The following is an 18,028-nucleotide window of genomic DNA, read 5'->3' as shown; positions in this document are numbered from 1 at the left end:
TCTTCTTGCTCAGTTTCTTATTTATCTCCTGCATGGTTTTAGTATATTTTTAAATGATATTTTTAAATAGAAGGATCACATCAATGAGCAGTTTCTGAGCCTTTGAATAATAGTGAAGGTCTTTCTGTGGCTGTCACACGTGAAAGACAATATGGATGCTTTTAAAATTCTTGAGTTACAAACTTTCCATCCAAAAGCACTAAGATTTTTCTCAAATTCTGACATTTGCTATTACAGAAAGGTTAAGGTCAGTCTTTGTAGGCAACATTTTTCTTTCTGCCTGGGCAAATGTAGGATTTATTTTTATTCTTCTAATTCAAACATTTTGGCCAGTCATGTTCAAGTGTGTTTCTCTTTTCTTTGATTCTGTCCAGCATACAGTGAATCCTATTCTTGATACTTGTCTTTGGAGGACTGGGAGAGGTTGCTTTTTACTTAACATATGTTTTTGATTATTGCTTCATCTCCAGTTGTGCTTGTTTCCTCCTCTTTAACACCTAAAGTCATTCAGTTTCATCTACAATCTCTGCTTTGTGGAGCCACAATCTTCTTCATCATTTTCATCTTTTTATCCTTTTTCCTCTGCATTTTGTAAGAGTTCTAGAGCTTGCTCAATGAGTCACTGATTTCATTTTCTATAGTGTCTGAGCTATTTTTTTTTTTTTGGGATAGTTGACACACAATGTTACATTAGTTTCAGGTGTACAACATAGTGATTTGAGAAATTTATACATTATCCTATGTTCACCCACCACATATATAGCTAACGTCTGTCCCAAAACATTGCTGTTATAATATCATTGACTATATTCCTTACGCTGTACTTTTTCTTGCTGTGACTTACTCATTCCATAACTGGAAGCCTATGCTTCCCACTCCCCTTCATGCATGTTGCCCATCCCCTCCACCCCCCTTGAAACCATCAGTTTGTTCTCTGTATTTATAGGTCTGCTTCTGCTTTTTGTTCATTTGTTTTATATTCCACTTATGAGTAGAATCATATGGCATTTGTCTTTATCAGTCGGACTTATTTCACTTAGCATACCCTCTAGGTCCATCCATGTTGTCTCAAATGGCAAGATATCATGCTTTTTTATGGTTGAGTAATACTCCATTGTGTGTGTGTGTGTGTGTGTGTGTGTGTATACACACATACACCACATCTTCCTTATCCATTTGTCTATTGATGGACACTCAGGTTGTTTCCATATCTAGACTACTGTAAATAATGTTGTAATAAACATAGGGGTGGATGTATCTTTTCAAATTAGTGGGTTTTTTGGAGTTTTTTTTAAGATTTTATTTATTTATTTGAGAGAGGAGAGAGAGAAAGAGCATGAGCAGGAGGGAAGTACAGAGGGCAAAGAAGAAGCAGACTCCCCACTGAGTAGGAAGCCTGATGCAGGGTTCGATCCCAGAACCTTGAGATCATGACCTGAGCCGAAGGCAGATGCTTAACCAACTGAGCCACCCAGGCCCCCCTCAAATTAGTGTTTTCATTTTCTTTGGCTAAACACCCAATATTGGATCATATGGTATTTCTATTTTAAAATTTTTTCTATTTTAATTTTAATTCCAGACTGTTTTCCATAGTGGCTGTACCAATTTACATTCCCAAAACAGTGTACAGGTGTTCCTTTTTCTCCACATCTTTGTCAACACTTGTTATTTCTTGTCTTTTTGATTTTAGCCATTCTAACAGGTATAAAGTGATTATCTCTTAATCTCTGGTTTTAATTTGCATTTCCCTGATGATTAGTGACATTGAGCATCTTTTCATGTATCTGCCATCTGTATATCTTCTTTGGAAAAATGTCTATTCAGGTCCTCTGCCCATTTTTTAACCAGATTGGTTTTTTTGGTGTTGAGTTGTGTAAGTTTTTTTTATATAGTGTGGATATTAACGCTTACTGGATATATCATTTACAAATATCTTCTCCCATTCAGTAGGTTGTCCTTTTGTTTTGTTAATGGTTTCCTTTGCTGTGCAAAAGCTGTTCATTTTGATGCAGCCCAATAGTTTATTTTTGCTTTTATCTCCCTTGCCTCAGGAGACATACCTAGAAAAAAATGTTGCCATGACCAGTGTCAGAGAAATTACTGCCTGTGTTCTCTTCTAGGATTTTTATGGTTTCAGGTCTCACATTTAGGTCTTTCATCCATTTCAAGGTGTTAAAAGGTGGTCCAGTTTCATTCTTTTACATGTAGCTGTCCACTGTTCCCAATACCATTTATTGAAGAGACTGTCTTTTCCCCATTGTATATTCTTGCCTTCTTTGTCATAGATTAATTGACATATAATTGTGGGTTTATTTCTGGGCTCTCTATTTTGTTCCATTGATCTATGTGTCTATTTTGTATCAGTGCCATATTATTCTTTACTGCTATTCAATTTTATCCTGCAGTTTAGTTTTTGGTGTTCTAAAAATCCTTTCTTCACTCAGAAATCTTCGTTTTTATCTCATCCTGTGTCTCTCATTATGACTTTCTAGTACTGTTTCATGGGACAAGATGTCTTGCATTCCACTACTGATGATCCAATTTTCTAAAATTCTCTTCTGTTTACTATAACAAAGCATCCTTCTGAGGTATGCTCCTCTTCTAAGTCTTTAGGCTAGTGCTCTCTTCCTTTGCGATGCACAGTTATTAATATTTCCCCATAGTTTATTTTGTTCTTCTGTTTATTTTTCCATCAACAAGGAAAGATCTTTATTGATTTTTCCCCAATAGACAAAAAAAATGTGAATTTTCCTTAATTCCTTTCTTTGTGGACTTGGATGTAGGCTGAATACCCATCTTAGACCTCAGCTGACATACTCATTGGCAGGTACAGATTCTAGTTTTAACTGCCAGAGTCCAGTGTCTATCACTATTAGCCCCCACTTTACCTAATGACTCTGCTACCTAAGAGGAAAGTGCTCCTCTCCCCCACTGCATAGTATTCTGACTCTCTATGTTCATTATTTTAAAGACTGACCTCCTGGTTCAGGTCACCAAGTGGAAGAAGGAGTGCATAATGTGAACCCATGTCAGAAATTCCATTTTTATTATTCTGATGGTCAGAGACCTGCAGATCACTGAAATGTCTTCTAAGTGTTTGCTTTGATTTTTTTTTTTAATGAAATTTTGCTTAGCAGGAAATTTTAAGTACATATGTACTGAATTAAAGACTGTACCATTGAATGATAGGTAGGAAAGTTTTGCTATTCAAACTGATGGTCCCTGGCTTCATCTTATGCCCTCCTTTCAAAAGTTCATGCCTATGTCCACAATAGCCAAACTATGGAAAGAGCCAAGATGTCCATCGACAGATGAATGGATAAAGAAGATGTGGTATATATACACAATGGAATATTATGCAGCCATCAAAAGGAATGAAATCTTGCCATTTGCAACGATGTGGATGGAACTGGAGGGTATTATGCTGAGCGAAATAAGTCAATCAGAGAAAGACATTTATCATATGACCTCACTGAAATGAGGAATTCTTAATCTCAGGAAAGAAACTGAGGGTTGCTGGAGTGGTGGGGTGTGGGAGGGATGGGGTGGCTGGGTGATAGACACTGGGGAGGGTATGTGCTATGGTGAGTGCTGTGAATTGTTTAAGACTGTTGAATCACAGATCCGTACCTCTGAAGCAAATAATACACTATATGTTAAAAAAAAAAAAAAAAAAGAAGAAGATAGCAGGAAGGGAAAAACGAAAGGGGGGGGGGACTCGGGGGGGGAGAGGAACCATGAGAGACTATGGACTCTGAGAAACAAACTGAGGGTTCTAGAGGGGAGGGGGGTGGGAGGATGGGTTAGCCTGGTGATGAGTATCAAAGAGGGCACATACTGCATGGAGCACTGGGTGTTATACACAAACAATGACTCATGGAACACTACATCAAAAACTAATGATGTAATGTATGGTGATTAACATAACATAATAAAAAAAGTTCATGCCTATTCCCTAGAAATTAATTTACTTTTATTTATTGTTTATAAAGTAATAATATTTTAATAATTATTTTTCAGTATTGTGGAGAGAAGTATCACTTCTATGTCTCAATCAGATCTTAAATATTCCTGGCTTATCCATGAGGGCATAAGGTGTGGCAATCAGGGTTCTTTTGCTGCAATCAATCAATTGCACTTTGGCTGATTTAAGCCAAAGGAAATATGTTGAAAATATTCTAGGAAATCAGAGAGTTGACAGTAAGTTGGAGGTCAAGTTTGAAAGAGACAGGAGAAATGGCAACCTGGAAACCTGGAATCAAGAACTGTAGGAACTAGAGGAATGAACTCAAAGAAGGAAGAGTCTGGCTACCCTCTAAGTTATTAAACTCTGATCATGCACTATCTGCTTGCAACTCTAAGATTCAAACTTCAGGGAGTGAGTGTCCAGTAGGGTTTAGATCACAAGCCTATTCCTTTTATCAGTGAAAGCAAGGCTCCTGATTAGGATCCCACCATATGTAACCCTGAGGGAAAGAGGTAAATCCCCCACAAAAACCAAGGTGGTGGTAAGAAGGAGAAATGGGCCCTGGGGAGCCAAACTCCCGTGAATGTCCATCAAATGAAAATTAGCCTGTACCTTCAGATTTCATCCATATGACCTTATATCTTGTTCATTTAATTTCTTCTCACATCTTAATTAGCTGGATTTTTTTGGCTTTATACCTCAAAATTGATTATCAGCAGAATCAGATGAATCTGAAGTCAAGCACCAGCTGCTCCCCTCACCTAGCTATATGATCTTGGACAAATCACTTAGTTTTTCTAAGCCTCAGTTTCCTAATTTATCATAATTTTTTGGAGAATTTAATAGGGGTAATATATGTAAGATTCAGAAAGTAGTCAATAAATAATCTATTGTTTTAATACTATGGTTAAAATTGTGTAAATTGTTATTATTATCATTAACAATTGACTAATTCATATTGACCTGTTATTCTCTATCTCAACCCAGACAAAACTTCTAAATTAATTCTCTGATACCATCAACCCTCAACAATGGGAAGAGAGAATCCCAATAATCGTTCCCCAAGCATACAAACCTCATCCCCGGTGAGTAATAAGCCAGTTGGCCCCTGATTGGTCTACTAAAGGCAGGGCATCCTTTAGGGACTTTTAGTCCCATTCAAGAAATCAAACTATTGAATACAGTCAAAGCAATTATGGATAAACCACCCAGTGACCTGCTTAAAGGACCTTTAATGAACCTTTATTCCTGGGATAGGGACAGTAACTCTGCCCAAGCAGAAAATTAATGTATTGTACTTGAAATATCCATTGACACATTATGGTGTTGTTCACATTTGTTTGTCATAAGTACAGGCAACATGCAAGACAAATTCCAAATATCAATGGAAAAAAATGCAATTAAAATTGTCTAATTGAAAAAACAGGTGGATTTTTCTAAAGTACACATGGAACAGAACATTTTCTAGAACAGATCATATGTTAGGCCACAAAACAAGTCTCAATAGAATCAAGAAGATAAAAATTATATCAAGTATATCTTCTGACCATAATGATATGAATCTAGAAATCAATAACAGAAGGAAATCTGGAGAATGACAAATATGTGGAAATTAAACAACATTATCTTTAATAACAAGTAGATCAAAGAATAAATCAAAGGGAAAATGAAAAAATATCTTGATATAAAACACAAGGGAGGCATAACATACCAAAACTTATGGGATGCAGCAAAAGCAGTTCCAAGAGGAAAGCTTACAGCTATAAACACATACACTAAGAAAAAAGAAAAATCTCAAATAAACAACCTACCATTATACCACAAGGGATTAGAAAAAGAACAAACTAACAAAGTTAGCAGAAGGAAGGAAATAATAAAGATTAGAGCAGAAATAAATAGAGAATAGGAAAGCAATAGAAAAGATTAACAAAACTAAGTGTTGATCCTTTGAAAAGATAAACAAAATTTAAAAACCTTTAAGAAAAAAGAGAAAAGACTAAAATGAATAAAATTATAAATGAAAGAGAAGACATTACAAATAACTCCACATAAATACAAAGGATCATAAGATACTACTAGGAACAATTATATGCCTACAAATTGGACAACCTAGAAAAAATGGATAAATATTTGGAAACATACAACTACAAAGACTGAAACATGAAGAAGGAGAAAATCTGAACAGACCAAAAATGAGTAAAGAAATAGAATCAGTAACAAAAAATCCTCCCAACGAAGAAAAGTTCAGAACTGGATGGTTTCACTGGTCAATTCTCCCAAACATTTAAAAGAGAATTAAAACCATTCCTTTCTGAACCCTTCTCCAAAACTGAAGAAGAAACAGTCTCAAAGTCATTTTTATGAGGATAGTTTTACCCCGAAAACACAGCCAGATAAGGACACTATAAGAAAATTACAGGCCAATATCCTTGATGAATACAGTTGCAAAAATTCTCAACAAAATACTAGCAAACCAAATCTGACAGCACATTGAAAATATTATACACTTTGATCAAGTGAGATTCATCCCTAGGATGCAAGGTTACATCAACAATTGTGAATCAATAAATGTGATACATCACATTAATATTATGAAAGATTAAAATCATATGACCATCTCAATAGATGCAGAAAAAGTATTTGACAAAATTCAACATACTTTCATGATAAAGACTCTGAACAAAATTGGGTATAGAAGACTGTACTTCAATATAATAAAGGCCATATATGACAATCCCACAGCTAACATCATACTCATTGGTGAAACATCGAAAACTTTTCCTGTAAGATCAGGAGCAAGACAAGGGTGCCCACCCTCAGCTTTCCTATTTAACATAGTATTAGAAATCCTAGCCAGAGGGCACCTGGGTGGCTCAGTCATTAAGCGTCTGCCTTCAGCTCAGGTCATGATCTCATGGTCCTGGAATGGAGCCCGGCATTGGGCTCCCTGCTCAGCAGGGAGCCTGCTTCTCCCTCTTCTGCTCTCATGCTCTCTCTCTCTCTGTGTCAAATAAATAAATAAAAATCTTAAAAAAGGGGCGCCTGGGTGGCTCAGTCGTTAAGCGTCTGCCTTCGGCTCGGGTCATGATCCCAAGGTTCTGGGATTGAGCCCCACATCGGGCTCCCTGCTCAGCGGGAAGCCTGCTTCTCCCTCTCCCACTCCCCCCACTTGTGCTCCCTCTCTCGCTGTGTCTCTCTCTGTCAAATAAATAAATAAAATCTTTAAAAAAAAAAAAAATCTTAAAAAAAAGAAAGAAAGAAATCCTAGCTAGAGCAATCAGTCAAGAAAAAGAAATAAAAGGCATCCAAATGAGAAAAGAAGAAGTAAAATTATCTGTTTGCAGATGATATGATCTTATATATTGAAAACCCTAGAGGCTCTACCAAAAAAACTTTAGAACTAATAAAAAAATTCAGGAAAGTTACAGAATACACAATCAGCATACAAAAATACGTTGTATTTCTGTATACTAACAACAAGCTTTCCAAAAAAGAAATAAAGAAAACAATCCCATTTACAATAGCATCAAAAACAATAAAATACTTAAGAATAAATTTAACCAAAAAGGTGAAAAATCTGTACACTGAAGGCTATAAGACATTAGTGAAAGAAATTGAAGAAGACAAAAATAAATGAAAAGATATCCCATATTCAGGTATCAGAAGAATGAATATTCTTAAATGTCCATACCACCCAAAGCCATTTATAGATTCAGTGCAATTCCTATCAATATTACAATGGCTTTTTTTTTACAGAAATAAAAAAAAAAATCCTAAAGTTCATATGGAACCATGAAAGACCCTAAATAGCCAAAGCAATCTTGAGAAAGAAGAATAAAGCTGGAGGCATCACACATCCTGATTTCAAACTATGTTGCAAAGTTATAGGAATTAAAAGAGTATGGTGCTGGCATAAAGGCAGACACATAGACCAATGGCATAGAATCAAGAGTCCAGAAATAAACCCATGCATATTCAGTCGAATAATATTTGAAAAGGGAAACACATTTTTTTCAAGAGGGAAAAATAGTTTCTTCAATAAACAGTACTAAGAAAATAGATTATTCACATGCAAAAAAAATGTAATTGAACCCCTATCTTACACTAATCACAAAAATTAACTCAAAATGGATTAATGACAAACATAAGACTTAAAATTCCTACAAGAAAACATAGAGGAAAGCTCTTTGACATTGGTCTTGGTAATATTTTTTTTGGATATGACACCAAAAACACAAACAACAGAAGCAAAAATAAACAAGTGGAATCACATCAAACTAAAAAGCTTCTACACAGCAAAAGAAAGCATCAACAAAATGAGAAGGCAACCTAAGGAATGAAATTAAATATTTACAAACCACTTATCCAGTCAAGGGTTAATATTCAAAATATACAAGGAACTCATACAACTCAATAGCAAAAAGATCAAATAATCCAATTAATTTGACAACTGGACAAACAATTGGAATAGATATTTTTCTAATATACAAATGGCCAACAGGTAGGTACATGAAAAAGGGGCTTAATCTCACTAATCATCAGAGAAAAGCAAACCAAAACCACAATGAGATATCACCTCCAAACTGTCAGATTACTGTTATCAAAAAGACAAGACATAACAAGTGCTGGAAAGGTTGTGTAGAAAAGGGACTCTTTGTGAACTACTGGTGGTAACATAAGTTAGTACAACCACTATAGAAAAAGTATGGAGGTTCCTTAGAAAATAAGAAATAAATTACCATATGATTCAGGAATTCCACTTCTGGGTCAACCGTATACCCATTGACTTCTAGAACTGTCTGTACCATTTTGGAGGTTGCCCATTGAATTCTTAACTATGGGTGCCACTTGTTTACATGTCGGACTCATTCAGAGACTTATTTCCAAGGAAGGAGATTACAAAACTCTGCTTTTCAAACTTTAATATACATATGAATCACCTATTGATATTGTCAAAATGCAGATTCTGGGCTGGGGCCTGAGATTTTGCATTTCTAAAAAGCTCCAATATGATGTTGAGGCTGCTATCCACAGACCAGAGTTTGAAGTAGCAAAGCTAAAGAGTATTAACAGCGATTCCCACACAGATTTCTAAGCCTAACTGGAAAAATTCTCCTGATTTTACTCTCATGACCTCTTACATATAACCTTACTCACAGATACCAAAAGGTCAATGGTGTCTACTGTCATGAAACATTTTCCACAGGTCCTAAAAGAAGCAGAAAGCTAATAATCCAGGATAATTGTATCTTCAGTTCATACGGGCATCACTCAAGAGCATGTTTTAAAATGCAGATTACCTGCACTACTATCCTTCAAGAATTTGGCTTCATGATGCCTGAAATTTGCATTTTAATATGCCGCCCGTGTCCAAGATGGCACATGGACAATCCTTTGAGAAATACTAAGTGATTATGTTGGTATTGTTGCCTGAGGTAGTATAGTTAGGGTATAGACTATGCTGCTATAACAAAAATAACCCAAAACACATGGCTTAAATAAGATAGATGGCAGTATCTCCTTCATCTGCCAATCCAAAGAAGAATTCCAAGCTGACATGGCAGCTCTGTGCCATAATGCCAGCATGCCCCAGACGCCCACTATCTTGTTGCTCTGACATCTCTCAAGATGTTGTCTCCGACTGCATTTTCAAATCTGAGTCACTACCACATCTGTAGTCCAGCCCACAGGAAGGAGAAAAAGAAAAACTAAAGGGCAAGCTATTTTCTTTTTTTCCCTGGTTATTTGGTTTATGCTTTTTTGAAGTATACTTTATATACATTAAACTGCACATATTTAAGGTATGCAATTTGAAAAGTTTTGTTGTATTTGTAACAACCAAAATGTCCATACACAGGTGAGTGAATATGCCATTTCTTTTAAGCAGTGGAGGCAGATTGTACACACATTAAGCATTGATGATAAACTAGTCGAAAGGCCACATCCAAGTGGCAAAGGAGTCTGGGTAACATTGTCTCAAACTGGGCACCATATGCAAAGCTGTACCTCTAGTTCTACAGAGGAGAGAACAGACTTTGGGGGACAGCCAGCAACCCACAACTCCTGGCAAACCTTCTGCATGCCTTAAAACTCAGGTCAGGTATCTCCTTCAGGAGGCCTCTTCTGACCCTCAGGCTGAGTTAAGTTATGCCTTCTTTGCTCACTGAAAAACCACTGCTCATGAATCTCACTATACCTGGGATGTTGAGTTATCGAAATGACTTCTTTGTGTCTTCATCTATGTGTTCCCTTTTGGAATGTGTCTAGTTGCTCTCTGTCAACAAATGACAAAATTGGACTAACCTGGTGTACTTATGAAGGTTGATGATGACTGACATTTCTTCTTTAATATTAATAATACCAATCACTTATTTAACAGGTGCCCACTATGTGCCAAACACTATTCAAGGCCCCTTAAATGTATTACCTCTTCCCTTCTTCACAAAAATTCTGTGAAGTAATTATTATTATCCCTACTTTATTTATGAGGAAACCATGGCTTAGGGGTTACAAAACTTGCCCCAGTTTCAGAGCTAATGGGAACCATAAGCAGAATTTAACTTACCTGTCTGATCCAAAGCCTATTCTATTTCTACCTGAGCAGGCCTCTTCTCCACTGTCATTATTATGATGATCAGTCTCCCTAAAAATGCACACCACCCATAATTTAAGGATTTTTTTAGCATGTTTATATACATCATTACTTACCCTGGAAGAAAATGTTTAGTCTCCTTTTTCATCTGCATGCCATAAAAAACTACCTGTAAGGTATTGCTCATATAAACTAAGAGCTAACCTGATTTAAAACCAGAATCTCAATGTCTTAAAAGAACCCAAATTAACCCAAGATCTGCCTTATAGCCTAGTTCACCAATGGAAAAATAGAGACACAAAGACACAAAATGACTGCTGGAGTCAAATAAGGCATTGGCTCAATTAGGCTCAGGCTTCCTGTTCCCAGGGAGGCAACATGTGTTTGGAAAGAGTATGGACCATGCTGCAAGATTCAAATACTGATGCTGCCATTTGAGTATGTGACCTCAGGCAAGTTTTCTACCTTCTTTGAAGCTGTTTCCTCATTTGTAAATGAAATAAAGATACCTACCTTGTAGATGTGTTGTGACTACTGGAGATGAATTATGGAATTTTATATAGTGCCTGGCAGAGTGAGTGCTAATTAAATGTTAGTTCTCTCTCTCCATCACAGGCTAGCTTTTTCCTGGAGCACATATTGCCTTCTACAGGGCGATGGTCTTTTACCCTTCTTGACACCCACATAAATTTCACATTGTAGAAATCTAGAGCTGGGTGCACATGAAGCAGAGTCCATTCTAAAGGATTTTTTTTTTTAATTTAAAGGAAGAAAAAGTAAAAAGTGCTGAGCCAATATTTCTACTATTCAATCATTAAATATTAATTGATGTCAATGCATTTGAGGGAGCCTTTAGCTGTGACAGGTGAACTGAAAGTAGAAATTCTGATTTAACGAGGCCTCCTGGCCGCTTCGGCAAAATGTCAGGGTGCAGGGTGTGGTGGAGAATAATTAACTGATAAATAACATTCCAAAAAAGATCAGTAACTATGAAATTGAAGACAAAGAAAAGGCTTCTCTTATTTCTCCAAAACATTTTTTCTCATGGGATCTCTCAGTCCTTTCTGAATCAACCCTGATTCAGTACCCCCTAAGTCGGAATGCCCTTAACTGTTTTGTTTAGACTGGGCTATGAAATGATTAGGCTGTTGAAATGATGAATCAGGGAGCACTGCAGGATTTTTCACAGTCTCTCTGAACAATGCCCCATATCACATTTACACTGACAGGCTGTATTTTTATATTTGACATGTGAGAGGAACATGGAAAATAACACACTGACAGCGCCTTAGATACCAGTCATACATCTTCCTAACACAGATTGATGGGTGGAAAAGAATATTATTTAGTGAGCCCTTCTTAAGCTCTCCGAGGAAAATATATAGATCCACCAGTGGATTGACTTGAAACTCATATTAACATTCCTTACGAGCAAGAAACAGAAAAACAACCACCATCCATTTCTGCACTAGCAAACAGATCAGAAAAATTAGCAGAAACCAATCCTGTACCTGTACATTTCTCACTGATGGGTCATGCTTTGCTTCTCCCCAGCCTGGCAATCTGAGTCAGTGGAATTTCTCCATTGGGGCACATTGGTCTTTCCAATTTCAAACCAAAGGTGAAAGATAAGCTGGTAGGAAAATTGAAGCCACAGCTTTAGCTGCTCAGGGAACCAACCTGAAACAGAAAAAAAACTGAGAAGGAGTAGCCCAGGCTAACCACATGCCTATGGAGAGACCTAAAGAACCATGTGGGATTGTGGCTACCATGTATTAGGAGACATAGAATAAGAGAAGGAAAAGAAAAAGAAAAAGAAAAAAAAAAAACATGCCCCTTATAGTGGATGCTGTAATCTCCCTCCAGAAAGGCAGGATTTATTGCCACAGTTGCTGGGAATGCGGCTGGTGACCACTGTCTCAGCAGCCAGTCCTCTTCAGGAAGTCCCTCTGCTAAAGAGAGCTGTCTCACCAAACAGTATGCTGTCTCATGGAGCCGCCCACATCAGGTGACTCTTCAATACAGAAGTATAAGGGCCTATCCTCTGATCCCCAAAAGGAACAATGGAAATTCATCCCAGGTTCAGAGCCCCATGAGTTAGCTAAGTTAGCCCCTTGCATTGAGACTCCATCACAGTCTAAACTCACCCTATGCCCAGTCCTACTTCCTTCCATTTGCTTATGCAGGTATCAATCCCATAAGCATTTCATAATTCCCTGCACGTTAATCTCTATCTCAGAGTCTGTTTCCAGGAATACCCAATACTCCCTTCATTTCCCACTTCCATAATGTACCATGTAACTTAAATACCCCAATGAATAAAATCCTATGATACTTTCAGAAATGTGTATGTATAATCAACCAAATCATTTTGAAACCCAAGTCACAGTCATTCCAATTCTCAAGATGGAACATAAAAACAGAAAAAGACAAGCACCATCTTTGGAAGGACCTGCCACTCTAAGTTTCAAGCTCTCTCTTTAGTCTAACGGCTTTTTGTTTCTTTGTTTTTCATTATATGTTTAAACTAAGGCAAAAGCAGGTAAAGAAAAACATCTAGGAATTCTAGTACCAAAACAGAAATAGGTGAGAGAAATCTTTCTCCTGTTGTAGATGATACTAAAAAGTCATAGGGATGCCTGAGTGGCTCAGTCAGTTGAGCATCCAACTTTTGATTTCGGCTCAGGTCATAATCTCAGTGTCATGAAACTGAGCCCAATGTCAGGCTCTGGGCTCAGCATGGAGTCTGCCTGAGATTCTCTCTCTTCCTTTCCCTCTTCGCCTCCCTCCCCCGACCCCCCACCCCACCTCGCCTCTCTTTAAAAAGCCAAGAACCTGAGATCTGGATCACTGATTATTAGGATCACAGAGTACCTGGCACTCTTGTTTCTGATAGCAAACAATGGGAGATGAAGACTTTCAACTAACAGTTTACTGATTTTGAAGTAGAGGCAAAGGGAACCAGAGACATATTTAGAATCTCACAGTAAGTTTTAGTATTCGGCTCTAAGAGTACCAAGTCATTGGTTGCCTGTGGCTTCATCTACTTTCCCTAGTTTTTTCCTCTCTGTTCTCCATTTGCTTCCTTTGCTTCTGCTTCTTCCTCTTTGGTTCCTTTTCCCATTTCCTCTCCTTCCCACTTCATTGGGCTTTTTTTATTGACTGGGGCTTCAATAGTGGTTGCATCACACAGATTGCTTTTTCCGCAGTAAAGCCCTGATTTGGAAGGGAGAAAGAACTTTTCATCTCTGTGTGCAAATGTGATTCAAATATGGTGAACTAATTTATTCTGTAAAACTTAATTAAAACCAATAAAAAAAAAAAAAAGGAGACAGCTCTGGAGGGAGCAGTAACTCCCTTGGCAGGACCTGGGCGAGATGCATTCAGTTGGGACTTTTTAAATCTTAGCATTTGATTTGGCACCATGATTTTCAGAGGACTTGGTTTGGTTTTATATGCTACTAAAATGCTTTTAAGTATTTAATGGTTTACTCCAATTGGGGAAAGTTTTGTTAGGTTTTCTCTAAAGTTTCCCACAGGAAAGCCTTGGTTTTTTATTTGTGACTGGAATATTTTGTGGCTTTAGAAATAACCAGGAAAATAAAAAAAATGCTACTTTTGAAGTTTTCCAGATGCACATAAGTATATTTTCATATATCTTACATCACATCCCTCATTTTGAAGTGATTTTGTCTGAAACTATGAATAAACGAGGTCAGAGTGGAACTTGCGGAATAGTGACTTCATGCTTAGATCCCCATTACACTTTAAGCTTCTTGATTATAGAACTCTGTCTTAAACACTATTTCTGTGCTTCACACCAAACAGAGAAATAGAGTACACACTGATAGATGGATGGATGGATGGATAGATGGGTGGAAGGAAGGAAGGAAGGAAGGAAGTCTTAAACAAATCAATCCATGAATCCTAAAGTGTTGGGATACATTTGTCTATATTCTTCCTGCTGAAATTGGAGTTAAAGGGAGAGGTTGGAGCTGCTCCATTAGCCATACTTAAGAGTAGAGGAAGACTACTAAGCATGGAATCTCGATGAAATCTCATACCCAGCACCAAATTTTGCCAAGGCAGATACTCAATATAAATTGGATAAATTGAATGGGGTGAAACATTTTGATCAAAGTTTGCCTCAAGGACACTGCAAGAGGAGTGCCAATGGTGATTATTTCCAGTGTTTTATTATGAAAATTTCCAAACTATAGAAAAGTTTAAATAATTTTTCATGGAACACCTCTATATCTATGACCTGGATTCTACCATTAACATCTCACTGGATTTATCACATAACTATCTATCCATCCCTATATTCATCCAACAACTCACATTATTTTTTTGGCTGGATACAGTATATTCTGTTGATGGTACATGACAATGTAGGGCTCTCCAAACCCCTCCCCTTCTTCAGAGGGTCTGGGATGGAAACTGTGTAGAGGTTGGGAGATTCCCAGTGTCTTGGGGGATAAGTTGGGGCAAGGACTCCCCAGCTGCTAAGGAACTCTCTCTTCCTCTTTCTATTGCTGGGGTTGGTGGTCCAGGGAACTCTTACTCCTTAGAGGCCATGTGGACTATAAGGTCTGCCACCCAGTTGCCATAGCCAAATTAATTGTCATACCAGGAAATGAGCTTGACAAAGTGGTCATTGAGAGCAAAACCAGCTCCAGCATTAAAAGTGGAAGAGCAGGTGTCATTGTTAAAGTTTCAAGAGACAACCTGGCCCTCAGTGTAGCCCAGGGTGCACTTGAGGGGCCCTCTGATGCCTTCTTCAGCACCTTCATGATGTTATTGTATTTGGCAGCTTTCTCTATGAAGCAGGTTAGATCCACGACTGACATATTGGGGATGGGGACACAGAAGGCCATGCCAGTGAGCTTCCCATTCACCTCAGGGATGATCTTGCTACAGCCTTGGTGGCTCCAGTAGAAGCAGGGATGATGTTCTGGGCAGCCCCTTGGTCATAATGCCACAGGTTCCCAGAGAGGCCATCCACATCTTCTGGGTGACAGTGATGGCATAGACTGTGGTCATGGGTCTCTCCATGATGTCAAATTTGTCATGGATGACCTTTGCCAGAGGGGCCAAGCAGTTGGTGGTGCAGGAGGCATTGCTGACAATATTGAGGGAGTTGTCATACTTATGGCTCACAACCATCACAAACAAAGGGGCATCAGCAGAAGTTGGCAGAGATGATGACCCTCTTGGCCCCACCCTTCAAGTGAGCACCAGCCTTCTCCATGGTGGTGAAGACTCCAGTGGGCTCCACAACATAGTCAGCACCAGCATCACCCTATTTGATGTTGGCAGAAACTCATTCCTGGAAGATAGCGATAGGCTTTCCATTGATGACAAGTTTCCTGTTCTCAACCTTGACAATGCCATTGAATTTGCTGTGGGTGGAATCATACTGGAACATGTAGACCATGTAGCTGAGGTCAATGAAAGGGTCACTTATGGTGACAATATCCACTTTGCCAGAGTTAAAAGCAGCCCTGGTGACCAGGTGACCAATACAGCCAGATCGGTTCACTCCAACCTTCACCATCGTGTCTTGGGGACATGCCTGGCACTGCACCAGAAGATGTAGCTATCTGTGGAATGGGGGGGAGCAGAAAGCTAACTCATATTATTTTTTATGCATTTCAAATTAAATTGCAGGCATTGGTAACTTTCTCCATAAATACTTTGGGTACATATCATTAGAATTCAATATTTGTTTCAAGTCTTTTCCTTTGAAATAAAATGATCATTCTAAATTTTGACAATTGCAAACACCTGTGTAACACAAATCCTTATCAAGATTAGCATCACCCCCAGAAAATTTAGCAGTGGAGATTTGGAAGTCTTTGAAATAATTTCTTTACATCTTTACCCAGAAAGAGACTGAGAATAACCTAAAGAGTTTAAAATTTGATAGGAACTGTCTACCCTCACAAACTGCTTCAGATCTCACACCATTAAAGAGTTGCTTTCCTCTATTTGTTTTAGCAAAATCCAAACTCCAAATGCATAGTTGATAGCAAGGGAGAGATTTATGTGTATGTACAATAATAGCTGAAGGTCCAGTGAGCTGGCAAACAGGCAGGAGAGAATAAAGCAAAATTAGGATCCTATTTTCTTATGTGGATTTAAAAATAATAATGTATACAAATAATTTTTTGTCAGAATAACAGGTATGCTTTGGGTCTTAACACATGTAAGTATGTTTTCTTTGCATCGGATTTTCTTGGGACATCACCTTTATGGGGGAAAAAAAAACAACCAAGGAGCCCTCTGTGAAGTTGTGCATGTTGCCAAGTTGAATCCAGTGCTAAGCTAAATCCCTACCACATGGTACATGTAAGTTGAATCTCTTCCAAATGCAAGGCTCCTTCTTAAGTAGCTGTGTTGACTAATTACTTTCATCAGGATAATTGCACCTAAGAAAAGGGTACAATTATTTCTACCGAGTAGAATGTTGACATCGTTTAATGAAGAATTAATGCATGTGGTGACAAACTATGTATTTAGAGAGGAAATAAAGCACTTACCAACAATCTGTCTCCAAGAAAGAATTTTTAAGCATGTCTGGTATGCTCTTAAGTATTCAGAATGAAGCTAATAGGCATTTCCATAGCACACAAGACTCAGCCTCTGTCTAAGCCCATGCATGCCAGTGAATTGACATCCACCAGGCCCTAGTGGGTTCTACATCATGGTTGAAAGTCAGAGCTGCAATTCAATTGGGCTAAGGTAGTACCTACTCATATCACCACATTTCAAAGTGACCTTCCCAGTCACTGTTCCACACAAATAGCAAACCCACATCATCCTTCTTTGTTGGAGTGGCAAATTTATAAAACTATAATGCAGAAGGATTATAGTTAAAACCTCCAAAGTATTGACTGGGACCTAGAATAGTCACTGATGGACAAGAACCCTAAAATTTATTCTTTCATCTATTCACTGAACACATACTGATCAATCAACTATTATATGGAAGGTGCTATGCTAATTGCTATATAATAACCCAAAAGGAACCTACATTCCAGAGGCATGTAAATACAAAAGACCATTCAATCATTCATTCAACATATCTCTACTGGGAACTGTGGTGAACTTTGTGGTCCATTGCCCAAATCCTCCTCTAAGACTGAGACACCCATTTCTCCAGCTGCCAGGAGTACGGACTGCTGATAGTTCACAACTGAGTTCCTCCCCAGGAATTACTCTAGTCTAAAAGAATACACATCCCCCTTCCTGGAGGCATCTGCATCCAGTGACTGGTGGTGCCTGAGTACAAAGCCTCTTGACTCAATTAGGACAACTGTGAAGAACATCACAGCTCCAGATCTCAACGTAGAATCAACTGAGGCCTCTCCTGCAACTACGCCACAATTCAATTTCTCCCTTTGCCCAGTGCAGCAACTCTCACTCATCACAGGTGTTGTTACTAAAAGCACTCTTCAATTAACCTC

This window comes from Phoca vitulina, unplaced genomic scaffold (assembly GCF_004348235.1).
Source record: "Phoca vitulina isolate PV1807 unplaced genomic scaffold, GSC_HSeal_1.0 scaffold29, whole genome shotgun sequence".
Classification (NCBI taxonomy): Eukaryota; Metazoa; Chordata; class Mammalia; order Carnivora; family Phocidae; genus Phoca; species Phoca vitulina.
Note: the sequence above shows the minus strand (reverse complement) of the source record.